The 14941-nt window shown below is 50.9% G+C and overlaps 1 protein-coding gene across 2 annotated transcripts in view; it reads left to right on the top strand.

The window, feature by feature from the left end:
* The first annotated feature begins 22 nt into the window (after window positions 1–22).
* Window positions 23–14941, top strand: part of BRME1 (break repair meiotic recombinase recruitment factor 1) — a 72282-nt gene continuing 57363 nt past the window's right edge. For both annotated transcript variants that reach the window (XM_077470451.1, XM_077470453.1), the window contains exon 1: window positions 23–115. The gene's annotated coding sequence lies outside the window, so the exon portion shown is untranslated. The remainder of the gene's footprint in view (window positions 116–14941) is intronic.

Raw genomic sequence — 14941 nt, forward strand, 5'->3', positions numbered from 1 at the left:
ACGAGGAGCGCCCGGGGTGGGGGGGGAAGGCAGTGGGCGTGCCTTCTGTTCCTGAGGTAGATGAGGAGCGCTCTGTGGGAGGGGCTGCGCAGTGGCCGTGTCTGCTATTTCAAAGGTAGAGAGAATCGCTCTGTTGGAGGGGCGTGTCTGGTGAGCCCGGTACACGTTGAGGTATTCTAGAGTAGCGCTCTGTGGTAGGGGCGGGGCTGCTGGTCCTAAGGAAGATGAGGAGGCTCTGTGGGAGGGGAGGAAACGCGCAGTGGGCGTGTCTGGTGAGCCGGTTACATGTTGAGGTAGAAAGGAGCGCTCTGTGGTAGGGACGGGGCTGCCCAGGGGGCGTGTCAGCTGTTCCTAAGGTAAAGAGAAGCGCTTTGTGGTAAGGGCGGGGCTGCGTAGTGGGCGTGTGTGGTGAGTCGTGTACCCACCTGAGTTAGATAAGTAGAGGTCTGTGGGAGAGGCGGGGCCGCGCAGTGGGCGTGTCCGTTGAGAGTAGCGCTCTGCGGCAGGGGCGGAACCGCGCAAGTAGGTGTGTCTTGCGGGTCGTGGGCGCGTCTTCTGGTCCTGAGGTAAATGTGGGGGTCCTGTGAGGGGGTCACATGGTATCTATGAGGGGGATATATGGGGCCACACCAGACTGTGATATCATTCAATAGGGGGCGTGTCATCTTTATGAAATCCTATCATTGTTTGTAGTGTGAATTACTTTTATTAAATGATTTCTTTAATTTAAATGAAATACCAGACCAGACTTGTCATTAGAGACAGCGGAGAGTCTATGGCTTGTCTTGTAGAATGGTAATCCAGCGACTGAGAGAATTCCGATTGGCTAGCGGCTCGCAGGTTCATCCACCTCATTGGCTTGTATGTATAGAACTAAAGGAACTTCTTTTGTATAGAGTAGTAAGGGAGGGTTATAATGGTGTTTTTATCAATGAGTACTGATACTTTCCGTCATGCACTCACCGATACCCAGGGCTCAAGTCCTGCGGGAACGCATGGGAACGGAGTTCCTGTACTTTTTACACAACAGGAACTCAGTTCCCATTAGCAGCCGTGTCCTGCAAGACTTTGAAGTATGTGAGCTGTGTGGCAGGTGCTACACCAGCAGCGGCTGACACAGCTCGCAATAGTAAGTGCCGCACACCTGACCATTCAGGCATTGCCAGTAGGGGGCCCCATGACAGCTTCCGCTTCGATCTACCTGTCAATCACAGCTAGCTGACGGGTAGATCAGGTCCCTGCTGCTAAGAGATTGTATTTAGTCAGACCTCTCATGATGCGCTCCTCCCCGCCGCCCCCCCCCTGATTTCCTGTCTCCTCATCCCCCCTCCCCCAGTCTCCTGCATACTTGCTCTGTGTGTCCCGCTGAATCCCCCCTCCTCTATCTTCAGTGCCATATGAAGAGAGATCCCAGAGGAGGAGCACAGCTATTCTGCTCACAGGACATGCAGGGAGAGAGGTGAGCTGAGGGAGGAACATCAGTTTGGGGTGGTAAGCTGAGCACAATACCTGGCAAAGTTTAATGCCAGGAGGGAAGTTTACGTGGAAATATGTGAAGGTTTGGAATAGCAGCGAGTGTGTGTTGAACTAAAATAAAAACAAGAAAAAATACTGCGCTTACCTAAAAACAACACCAAAAATAATCTAAATATTTAAAGCCGCAATTATTACGATGTGATACACATCAAGGACAGATATAAAAAAAAAAATTCAGCCCCCTTGCATTAATACTTTGTAGAGCCACCTTTTGCTGCGATTACAGCTGCAAGTCGCTTGGGGTATGTCTCTATCAGTTTTGCACATCGAGAGACTGAAATTCTTGCCCATTCTTCCTTGCAAAACAGCTCGAGCTCAGTGAGGTTGGATGGAGAGCGTTTGTGAACAGCAGTTTTCAGCTCTTTCCACAGATTCTCGATTGGATTCAGGTCTGGACTTTGACTTGGCCATTCTAACACCTGGATACGTTTATTTGTGAACCATTCCTTTGTAGATTTTGCTGTATGTTTGGGATCATTGTCTTGTTGGAAGATAAATCTCCGTCCCAGTTTCAGGTCTTTTGCAGACTCCAACAGGTTTTCATCCAGAATGGTCCTGTATTTGGCTGCATCCATCTTCCCCTCAATTTTAACCATCTTCCCTGTCCCTGCTGAAGAAAAGCAGGCCCAAACCATGATGCTGCCACCACCATGTTTGACAGTGGGGATGGTGTGTTGAGGGTGATGAGCTGTGTTGCTTTTACGCCAAACATATCGTTTTGCATTGTGGGCAAAAAGTTCGATTTTGGTTTCATCTGACCAGAGCACCTTCTTCCACATGTTTGGTGTGTCTCCCAGGTGGCTTGTGGCAAACTTTAGACGAGACTTTTTATGGATATCTTTGAGAAATGGCTTTCTTCTTGCCACTCTTCCATAAAGGCCAGATTTGTGCAGTGTACGACTGATTGTTGTCCTATGGACAGACTCTCCCACCTCAGCTGTAGTTCTCTGCAGTTCATCCAGAGTGATCATGGGCCTCTTGGCTGCATCTCTGATCAGTCTTCTCCTTGTCTGAGCTGAAAGTTTAGAGGGACGGCCAGGTCTTGGTAGATTTGCAGTGGTCTGATACTCCTTCCATTTCAAAATGATCGCTTGCACAGTGCTCCTTGGGATGTTTAAAGCTTGGGAAATCTTTTTGTATCCAAATCCGGCTTTAAACTTCTCCACAACAGTATTACGGACCTGCCTGGTGTGTTCCTTGGTCTTCATGATGCTCTCTGCGCTTTCAACAGAACCCTGAGACTATCACAGAGCAGGTGCATTTATACAGAGACTTGATTACACACAGGTGGATTCTATTTATCACCATCAGTCATTTAGGACAACATTGGATCATTCAGAGATCCTCGCTGAACTTCTGGAGTGAGTTTGCTGCACTGAAAGTAAAAGGGCCGAATAATTTTGCACGCACCACTTTTCAGTTTTTTATTTGCTAAAAAAGTTTAAAATATCCAATAGATTTTTGTTCCACTTCACAATTGTGTCCCACTTGTTGGTGATTCTTCACAAAAAATTAAAATTTTATATCTTTATGTTTGAAGCCTGAAAGGTGGCAAAAGGTTGAAAAGTTCAAGGGGGCCGAATACTTTCGCAAGGCACTGTACATAAATGACTTAAATGGGTATGTCAAAAAATGTGATAATATAAAATATATATAATTATTATAAATAAAAACATTAAATCCCACCGTGATAGATCAAATAAATAAATTCATTAAAGTGCTTCAGAAAAAAGGGTGCAACAGTCCGTTGGGTTAAAGAAGAAGAAATGATTCTTCCAGCAAATTTCAGTGCAAAGAAAAGCTTCCTTCACCACCAGTGTGCTGATTATCAATCCGAATGCACTTACCAGACTGAAACAGAATCCAAGCTCACAACTAATGCCACTAAAGCTCCCGAAAGGACCATCAGGGTGGAACAGCAAAATTTCTCCAAACGACCTCCGCTGGCGGGATCACTCGCAGGGTATAGACAAGAAAAACTCCCATAGTATAAATCCACAGTATAAACACTTTATTAAAATATAAGTAACATACTCACAAACGAAATTGTAAAAACAGCATTAAATGCCGGCTGGCAAAACGAGCGCCCAATTGCTCCTGTCACGTGATGGCGTCAACACGTCGAGACCACCCTACGCACGTTTCGTTATAGGTGCAGAGTTTGCAGCCCCCCCCAAGCTAACATACATCTCCTAAGCAGGGACACATCACTATCTCCCTAGCATTCTGTCCAGATAATGTGCAGTTCATTTTTGACCTTTCCGTTTAACCCTGTGTTATCCAAACTATGTTCAATGAAAAGTGTAAACTCACCACATAAACACTCTATATACAAAATAAAATTCCCCAATAAAGATCAGAACATGATGTCAGGGCTCGACAAACCCCAGGCGCCAGGTCGCCAATGCGACCAGAAATCGCGACCTGGCGCCTAAGCTGCCACCAGCCCACTCACTATCGATGCCCCAGGCATGCAGCAGCATTAACACTGACTGCCGTCCTCCTCCCACCTCCACACTCAGCCGCGCTGAGTGTGTGAAACTGACAAGCAATGGAGAGAGGAGGATCTGTCAGCCTGATGTCGGGGTGGGCGGGACCTGGACGGGGTGGGGGCGGGACCCAGCAGCTATCAAACACCAGCCAATGGGATCTGGGCGGGCCGCTACGTGTATGTGGCCCGCCCCTTTTCTTAAGCAGCCCAATCGTTGGCTGGTGTTTGATATCCCGCCCACCCCGACATCAGGCTGAAATCTGACATATCCGCCTCTCTGTTACTTGTCAGTTTCACACCCTGGCAGGGTCCCGCCCATTCCGACATTAAGCTCAATTCTGACAGTAACACATTTCAGTAACAGAGTGCTCCGTGTGAAACCTGCCAGTGCCAACCAGTGCCACCGCCAATCAGTGCCACCTGCCACCGCCAATCTGTGCCACCTGCCACCAATCAGTGCCACCTGCTAGTGCCAACCAGTGCCACCTCCAATCAATACCACCTGCAACCACCAACCAGTGCCACCGCCAATCAGTGCCAGCGCCAACCAGTGCCACCTGCCAGTGCCACCTGCCAATCAGTGCCACCTGCTAGTACCACCGCCAATCAATACCACCTGCCACCACCAACCAGTGCCACCTGCCACCAACCAGTGCCACCTGCCAGTGCCAATCAGTGCCACCTGCCAGTGCCAATCAGTGCCACCTGCCAGTGCCAATCAGTGCCACCGTCAGTGCCACCTGCCAGTGACACCTGCCACCTCCAATCAATACCACCTGCCACCGCCAATCAGTGCCACCACCTATCAGTGCCACCTGCCAGCGGCAACCAGTGCCATCTGCCACCGCCAATCAGTGCCACCTGCCACCACAAATCAGTGCCACCTGCTAGTGCCAACCAGTGCCACTGCCAATCAATACCACCTGCAACCACCACCCACTGCCACCTGCCACCACCCAGTGCCAATCAGTGCCAATCAGTGCCACCTGCCAGTGCCAATCAGTGCCACCTGCCAGTGCCACCGTCAGTCAGTGCCACCTGCCAGTGCCGAGTGTCACCGTCAATCAGTGCCACCTGCCAGTGCCATCTGCCACCGCTAATCAGTGCCGCCACCTGCCAGTGCCAACCAGTGCCACCTGCCACCACCTACCAATGCCACCTGCCACCACCTACCAGTGCCACCACCAACCAGTGCCACCTGCCACCACCTACCAGTGCCACCACCAACCAGTGCCACCTGCCAATGCCAACCAGTGCCACTACCAATCAGTGCCACCTGCCAGTGCCACCGCCAATCAGTGCCAACTAGTGCCACCGCCAACCAGTGCCACCTGCCAACACCAACCAGTGCCACCGCCAATCAGTGCCATCTGCCAGTGACAACTAGTGCCATCGCCAACCAGGGCCACCTGCCATCACCAACCAGGGCCACCTGCCATCGCCAACCAGGGCCACCTGCCATCGCCAACCAGGTCCACCTGCCATCACCAACCAGGGCCACCTGCCATCACCAACCAGGGCCACCTGCCACTTCCAAACCAGTGTCACCTGCCACTTCCAAACCAGTGTCACCTGCCAGTTCCAACCAGTGTCACCTGCCGGTGCCATCTGGCAGTTCCACGTGCCTTCCAGTGGCAACCAGTGCTACCCTGCCATTGCCAGCCAGTTCCATCTGTTGCCAGCCTTACTCTTTCTGGTCAGCCCATACCCCTGATGTAACAGCGTTTCAATGGAGTTATTGACTGGGTGCTCCATTGTGAGTTAGGGATAGGGGGTGAAAATGAGTGGCCTTAAGCCGGGAGCTGAAAAAAACAAACTGGCTCCTAACTTTTTTAACTGGCTCCTAAATTCAAAGCAAATTTGTCAACCCCTGCATGATGTTCACATTTGCATGGAAGCACAATTGAATGAATGCTGATTATTCAGAGAATTACCGGATTTATGTTTATTGAGGATTGTTTTTTTTGTTTTTTTATATACTAACAGTTAAGCTTCATACACACAATACGAAAATTGGATGAAAAATACCACTTTTAAAGCGTTCGTGCATATGAGAGTATCTTTTTTTTTTTTTTGGGGGGGGGGAGTGGATCTTGGGTGCGAGTTCCCACACTTTTTTCCCCAGGACTTGACCCCTGCCGATACCGAGTACTGATACCTTTTGCAGTGCACTTTGCACCCATACAAAATGACCGGGAGCGCAAATCACACCGCAAAGAACCGCATGTGATCTGAACAGTAATACGGTGTGATTCCTGTCCGCATCGCATGCGCTTTCTCACGCCACTCCTTAGGGAACTCAGGCTTGTCATAATGACTTCACCCTGGACTCACACAGAAGCGTTGCAGGAAAGTTGCATGCGATTCGGACAGGAATCACACCGCATTACTGTTAATGCGATTCTTTCCAGTGTGATTTGGGGCCCATTCATTTTGTATGGACACATCACACCGCAAAGTATTGGTTTTCGGAATTGGGATGATGTACGGACTTGATAGTGAAAGGGTTAAAAACCAGTAATACACGGTCTCACCCAGCTCTGCACATGCTCAGTTGCTCTTTTTTTGGCAGTGTGCCTGAAATGTACAGGCTGACCAGCTGACAGCCTAAAAGGTTTACTGCTGCTTCAGGCTTCAGCAAAATGTCCGCCTCTAGCAAGAAGAGACAGGAGCAATGCTGGAGGCAATTTACAGCACACACTCATTTTGGTAGCAGAATGATTAAAGTGGTTGTTAACCCGCTTTCACAAGTTAACATGATCTGTTCTGCCTTGCTAAAGAAGCTGAAGGTAAAGGTGATGGACTGACCAAGCATGTTTCCAGACCTAAACCCTATTGAGCATCTGTGGGGCATCCTCAAATGAAGGAGCACAAGTTCTCTAACATCCACCAGCTCCGTGATGTCGTCATGGAGGAGTGGAAGAAGCCTCACCTGCATGATTGCCTGTGATCCATTCACAAAATATAAACAAACTGTTACTGGCTCTTCCCTCCTCACACACAGCTTCCAGTGTGAGAGAAGAGCCAGGAGCAGTGAGTTACTGATCTGTGTTCTGTTGTGTCTGCAGCAACACCACACTTCAGATTCCAATGCCAATTCTGATTCCGAATCAAATTCGGCATTTGAACTGATCGAAAGTAGTGGATCGACAAATGATTTGGATGAAGAATGGGTCCCTCCTAAAATGGCTCGGCGCTCTGGAAACCAGGCAGCCGCCAGCAACCAAGATTATATTCCCAGGCCAAGTACCAGCGCTGCCGCCAGCGATAGGCCCTGGGAACAAATGCCCAGTACCAGTGCTGCCACATCATGCCTGAGTACCAGCACAGGAAATTCAATTCCCCCAACTACTGGAGTGTCATCTCCTCCGAGAGCCAGGGTCGCATACATACATGCTAGATGGTCTTGCCAACCCAACATATCTGCCTTCCAACTCGGGATCACAAATTATTCCCCCTTTCACAGTACAGCCAGATGTGCAGGCCAACACCCAAAATTTCACAGAGATTGATTGCTTTTACCGTATATACTCGAGTATAAGCCGAGATTTTCAGCCTCTTTTTTGAGGCTGAAAGTGCCCCCCTCGGCTTATACTCGAGTCATCGCTGTCTGCCTGCTCGATCAGCGTGTCGAGCAGACAGACAGCGGCCATTCTATAATTCAAAAGCCGCGCCTCCGGCTCCGCCTTCGCCTGTGATAGGCGGAACACTGAATTTCCCAGCAGCCTGTGTTCCGCCTATCACGGACATCGTCTCATCCTCGTACTACGGACGAGGATGAAAGGATGTCCGTGATAGGCGGAACACAGACTGCTGGGAAATTGTGTTCCGCCTATCACAGACAGGGAGGCGCGGCATTTGAACAGGGGAATGGGCGCCGACGAAGAGCGGTGATCCTGGGACGGGACCGGACGGAGGCTCGGCTCGGGACGGGACGGGACCGGACGGAGTCTCGGGACGGGACGGGACCGGACGGAGGCTCGGGACGGGACGGGACCGGACGGAGGCTCGGGACGGGACGGGACCGGACGGAGGCTCGGGACCGGACGGAGGCTCGGGACACAGGTAGGCTGGACACACAAGGCCACACACACACACACACACACACACACACACACACACAGGGATGGATGGATGGATGGACACACACACAGGGATGGATGGATGGATGGACACACACACACACAGGGATGGATGGACACACACACACACAGGGATGGATGGATGGATGGACACACACACAGGGATGGACAGGCATATCTCACCCTCGGCTTATACACGAGTCAATAGGTTTCCCAGTTTTTTGGGGGTAAATTGGGGGCCTCGGCTTATACTCGGGTCGGCCTATACTCGAGTATATACGGTATCTGTTTTTGCTTGACACTTAGCTGCAATTCATTGGGGACCAGACCAATTTATATGCCCAGCATATATTACCAACAACCCCCAATCATCATATGCCCATCAGTTTGAGTGGAGAGATCTGAATTTGGAGGAGTTTAAATTGTTTATGGGCCTCACCATAATCCCAGGGCTTAGAAAAAAAAATGAAAGACATGCCTGTTGGTCCACCAACCCCATCCACTACATGCCCATTTATTCTGGCGTAATGTCCAGGTCCCAATACAAGAGGATTTTGCGATTCTTTCATTTCAGCGACAACGCCCAGTGCCCTCCCCACAATCATAAATAATTACTATTATATAAAATTTGCCCACTCATACATTTCTTTTCCCAACGATTTGCAGAACTCTATGTCCCCAATCACCATATATGTGTAGATGAGTCCCTGGTACTTCAGGCCGGCTAGGAATAAAACCAAACATTCCCAGCAAAAGGGCCAGATACGGACTCAAATTTTACAAGCTCTGTGAGAAAGTCACTGGATATCTTTATGCATTCTGCATATATGAAGGAAGAGATTCTCAGCTCCAGCTCCCTAAGTGCCCAGCCTACATGAGCACAACTGGAAAAATTGTATGGGACCTGGCATACCCACTTCTGAACAAAGGATATCACATATACTATGACAACTTCTACACCGGCCTCCCCCTTTTCAAACACTTATACACCATAAAAACCCTGGCCTGTGGAACCTCCAGAAAGAATAGAAAGGGCTTCCCACAATCTCTAGTGAACAAAAGGCTGCGAAGGGGGGAAAGAGCCACATTGAGATGCAACAAAGTGCTGGTCTTGAGGTGGAAGGATAACCGGAACATGCACATGATATCCACCATCCATGATGACACTACAATTGAGGTTTCAAAGAAGACGAGGTCCCATTGAAAAGCCAACGTGTCCAAGATCACAATCTCTACACAGGGGGGGCGGATTTCATTTATCAAATGATTCAGCCCTAATTCTCAATAAGGAGGTCCCGATTCTGATACAAGAAGGTAGCAGTTTATCTCCATTATCCATTTGGCCATTTATAATTCCTACATAGTCTACACCAAATCCATGGAAAGCCCCGCCCCCTTCCTAAAATTCATTAAAGAAATTGTCTTGTCCCTCATCTATTAACAAAGACCCCCCCCCCCCAGAACACCTTTGCTCTGATGCTTTCAGCTGACTTCATGAGCGCCACTTCCCGTACAACATTCCACCATCTGAAGCAGGCCGAAGACGGCAAAAAAAAAATGTGTGTGCAGCAAAAGAGGATTTCTAAAAAAGATAACAGCTACCATTGTCCCCAGTGTCCCTCCCAACCTGAACTGACGCTGGCCTATTTTGTGACTATTCCTCTGCCTACCGTTTGGACTGCTTCCATGTGAACTGACCCTGGCCTGCTTTATCAACTACGCTTCTGCCTACTGTTTGGACTGCTTGCACGTGAACTAACCCTGGCTTGTTTTATGGACTATGCTTTGGACTGATTTGTTGCCCTGCTACTGTAGTACACAGGGGTCTCACATATGTGAGGGACTCCAGAATTGTTTTTCCGGATGGAGAAAACTTTTTTTTCTCTTATATTCACCGACTGACACAGCCCCTCTCTGTAACAAAATGGGTTGTCAGCCCTATCACTGGAGATTACTAGGCAAGTTGTAATACAACACTTCAGAACTTTTAGTTCCTGGGGCGGTCCCTAGGCTACAACCCCACTGCCTGCTCAGGCAGAACTCAGTTTTTTCTTGCCTAGTGAGGAAATAAGACCTAGGAACCGTTCAGGCCCATAGGTCCGTGTTTCTTTGATGCAGAAGCTTGGCTTTTTGTGCAAGATGAATGATCTTCTATCAACAGCCGGCTGGGTGACAGGCTGGTTCACTTATCCTTGTAGTCTCCCCAGTCCGGCCATCGAGCATGTGCAGATCGCAGCTAAGGCTCGGCAGGCCATGACATACCTCACCTCCATAGGAGGTCGGTGAGCTTTATGCTCCGGGGCGTACATATGACTGGGCTACCGATGTCTGCATCACAGTATGCCGAGGCCAGTAGTCTTCCCTGTACTGATCAGGAGCTGACTACCGTGGAATGTCTCCCAGCTTCAGGACTGGTAAGTACAGCTCTCCCTGCCTGGCAGGGTGGAGCAGCTGGGCATTCCCTGGGAGGTCGATTCAGGGGCCCCCTCACCCCCTCTCTTCTCTCCCCTGTCCCTAACTCCCTCCGCCCCCCCCCCATGGGGGGGCTGTACATGTGCTGAGCGGTGTGTGTGTGTCTGGGCTCTTACCTGGGGGTTTTAGCTGTGCTGGGTGCCTGGGTCCTGAAGCTTAGTCCCGCTGGATGCCTGTGTAGTCATGCCCCTGGGTTGGTGCAGCGCTGTGCCTGCCACATGTTCTCTCTAGTCCCTCATATCGCTGTTCGGCGGCCATTTTAAGTATGGGTAAGGGTCAGACTGGCTTCTGGCTTCAGTCTGCCATTTTCCTGATGATTCCCTATTGAGAACACCGGTGGCCATTTTCTTGTAGCCAGACCACGTTTTTGTGCTCTAGCAGCTGCCCCTGTGCCCTCTGCTTCTTGTTTGGTCATCACAGGGTGGTGGGAAGGTTATCCTGTGTTCTATACATGTGTGTTTGATCGCCCACCGATCGTGCGACCGGCCGGCCACCGACACAGTTTTCTGCTATCTCTGCATCTGGGAGCGCTGGGGATCATCAGGCATTGTGGTAATACAGCGCGGAATGGCCCAGGGTGGTGAGTCCAGCGGGTTAGAGCCCCTCAGCCAGCAGCAGGAGGGTGGGACTATCACTGTCCTAAGTCCCCTTCAGGTGGCAGACAGGGTAGGGTCAGCATGGCTTCAGAAACTGGCGTTTCTTCCCCCGAAATCCAGGCAATTGCAACCGGGTCATCTGCGGACTGCGCGGTCCCTATGGACACTCTTACGTGGTCCTCAATTCGTTCGTTGCCAAGATAGAAGCGGTACGTGGGAAGAAAGGTGATAAAAAGCGGCCCCTGCCCCCCCCCCCCCCATCCTCTGGGGAGAGCTCTGACACAGACTCGGGTCCTGCTGAGGCCGGTGACCCCTGCTCTGTCTTGTCAGATGACACGTTCACCTAAAGTGTTCCCGTATCTGACTTATTTTGATAAGTTAATTTACAAGGAATGGGGTTGCCCGCCAAGGACCTTTTCGGTCCCCAAATACATGGCGGTGCGTTACCCCTTTGAGGAAAGCCTTCTCAAGAAATGGTCGGCTTCTCCGGTCGTGGACCCCCCAGTATCCAGGTTAAACAAAGTAACCACGATCCTGGTTGAGGGGACTCAATTCAAGAATCCCACGACAGGAAGGCAGAGGCAGTGTCTCGTTCCTTGTTTACGGTCGTGGGGTCAGCCGTGCGACCTGTATTGGCATCCGCACTGGTGTCGCAGACACTGAATGAGTTGGCAAAAGTTTTGCACCGCAAATTGGGAGAGCAACAGGCCTCCCCTTGCGTGGAACTAGCAGACCAACTAGTGCAAGTCCTTAAAGAGGGATTTCACCAAAAAAAAAAATATTAAAAGCCAGCAGCTATAAATACTACAGCTGCTGACTTTTAATAAATGGACACTCACCTGTCCCGGGTTCCAGCGATGCCGGCAGCCGAGGCCGATCAATCGCTCAGCTCTAGGCTGCTGCCTCCACCATTCTAGGTGAGGGAATCAGGAAGTGAAGTGAATCGGCTTCACTTCCCGGTTCCCTACTGCGCATGTGCGAGTCGCGTCGCGCAATAGGAAATCTCCGCGCTGTCACTGGGACCCGTGTGTGTCCCAGCAGACAGCACGGCAGGGCAGGAAATAGCGTAGACTCCCACGGGAGTCTATGCCCGGAAGTGGGTGTAAATACCTGTCTTTGACAGGTATCTCCACCCCCCTCCCCCCTGAAAGGTGTCAATTGTGACACCGGAGGGGGGGAGGGATGCGATCAGCGGAGGTTCCACTTTAGGGTGGAATCCCGCTTTAAGTACGTCTGTGACGCGGCCCTGGATACTCTCCCTCTGTTATCCAGGGCTTCAGTGTCAGCTGTGGTGCTGAGGCGCCTGATTTGGCTAAAATGCTGGTCTGCTGACCAGACATTCCCTTCCTTGGCGACTGGCTCTTTGGAGCCTCGTTAGATTACATTATTAAAAAATGCCACTGGTGGTAAGAATACTCTACTCCCACAGGCCAGGAAGGCTAAGGAGCCTCGCCGTAGGCAAGGACCCTCTTTTTCCGCTCACAAGCGGCGTTTTTTCGTCCGCCCGATGCTTCGACAAAACGTCCCCAGCCCGACAGGACGCCCACGGATGGTCAAAAGTGTCTCTGGAACCGCAAGCCTAATAAGCCTGCGAACAAAAGTGCTACCGCATGAAGGTTTGCCCCCGGCCATGTCTCGGGTGAGGGGTCGCCTTTGGGAGTTTGCAGCCCGGTGGTCCTCCCGGGTATCCGACCAATGGGTCTGCGATCTGATTTCCACAGGCTACAAGATAGAGTTTCTCTCTTGGCCGCCAAACAGATTCTTCCCCTCTAGCATAACCGTATCCCCGGTTCGCCGGGAGGCCCTGTTGGGGGTGGTAAGGGACTTGCTGAATCAGGGGGTGATTGTACCAGTTCCAGAATTGGAACACTTCCAGGAATTCTACTCAAATCTGTTTGTGGTTCCCAAGAAGGAAGGGGTACGTCCAATCTTGGACTTGAAAGCCCTCAATCACTTTGTAAAAGTGCAGAGGTTCAGAACGGAATCAGTTCGTTCCGTAGTCACTGCACTCCATCAAGGGGACTCCCTGGCGTCCTTAGACATTCAGGATGCATACCTGCACATACCCATATGCCTTCGGCATCAAAAATTTCTACGTTTTGGCAGTCGGGGAAGCCCATTACCAATTTGAGGCTCTTCCCTTTGGCCTGGCATCAGCCCCCCGAGTCTATACCAAAGTACTGTCTACAGTATTGGCGTTGCTGCGACAACGCGGGATCGCGATCGTGGGCTACCTGGACTATCTCCTCCTGAGAGCATCTTCCGCCTCAGAATTAGAGGAGGATGTGGCGATCACCGTGCAGACCCTGCAAGAATTTGGGTGGCTGTTGAACCTAAAGAAGTTGGTGATTGTGCCGACCCAGCATCTGGAGTACCTAGGTTTGCTATTGGACTCCAGGGAAGCAAGAGTTTTTCTCCCTTCAGACAAATTGCAGACTCTCAGATCTGCGGTCAAATTACTGTTGTACCGCAAGTGGTCGTCGCTCCGCTTTTGCATGCGAGTACTGGGACTCATGGTGGCCTCCTTCGAGACAGTACCTTATGCCCAGTTCCACACCAGAGTACTGCAGAAGGAGATCTTGTTGAAATGGGAAAATTCTCAGTTGTCCCTGGATCGACAGATCCAGGTGAGCCAGCCAGTCAGGGACTCTCTGATCTGGTGGTTGAGGTCCCTGTAGATTCAGTCCGGAAAATCGTTCCTTCCTCTGAAATGGACGGTGATCACTATGGACGGCAGTCTGTCCGGCTGGGGTGGCGTGATGGGGATTCAGTCGGCTCAGGGCCTCTGGTAGACGGAAGAATCCGAGTTGCCAATCAATCTGCTCGAATTGAGAGGGATCAGGCTGTGCCTCCACACATGGTCGATGAGTCTTCAAGAGTGTCCGATCAGGATACAGTCGGACAACGCCACGGCTGTGGCATACATAAATCACCAAGGGGGAACAAGCTCAGCCGCTGCTCGGGAGGTCACTCACATACTTCGGTGGGCAGAGCGACACGTACCGGCCCTGTCTGACATTTACATCCCGGGGGTGGAAAATTGGCAGGCGGACTATCTGAGTCGACAGATGCTGGACCCAGGAGAATGGGCGTTGCATCCGGAGATATTCAGGTTGCTGTGCCTGAAGTGGGGCACACCAGATGTGGATCTATTGGCCTCCTGTCTCAATCGGAAGGTGCCAAGATTCATGTCCAGGACAAGAGATCTGTGAGCAGACGCGCCATACGCACTGGTGGCTCCGTGGGATCAGTACCAGCTGATCTACGCCTTTCCTCCACTAAAACTGTTGCCACGTCTGCTTCGCAGAGTGGAAGCTGAGGGGATTCCAGTAATCCTGGTTGCCCCAGATTGGCCTCAGCGACCCTGGTGCGTCTGGTGGCAGACGCTCCCTGGCGACTGCCGTTGCGAAAGGACCTCCTATCTCAAGGTCCAAACTTTCATCCTGCTTTACCATTGATGGCTTTAACGGCATGGCTATTGAGAGCCAGGTGTTGAGGAACCGGGGTCTGTCAGACACAGTGATTCCAACTATGTTGAGGGCACGGAAATCTTCTTCTCGGAACATTTACCATCATACATGGAAGGCTTACATCTCCATGTGTGAGGAGAAAGGATGGCATCCGCGCTCCTTTTCCATATCCAGGGTCCTGCTGTTTCTCCAGTAAGGAGTTGACCAGAGATTGGCATTAAGCAGCATCAAGGGGCAAATTTCAGCTTTGGCTGTCTTTTTTCAACGACCCTTGGCATCGCACTCCTTAGTGAG

The sequence above is a fragment of the Lithobates pipiens genome, unplaced genomic scaffold (genome assembly GCF_037356315.1).
Source record: "Lithobates pipiens isolate NorthernLeopardFrog02 unplaced genomic scaffold, aLitPip1_a1.2 Scaffold_8, whole genome shotgun sequence".
Lineage (NCBI taxonomy): Eukaryota > Metazoa > Chordata > Amphibia > Anura > Ranidae > Lithobates > Lithobates pipiens.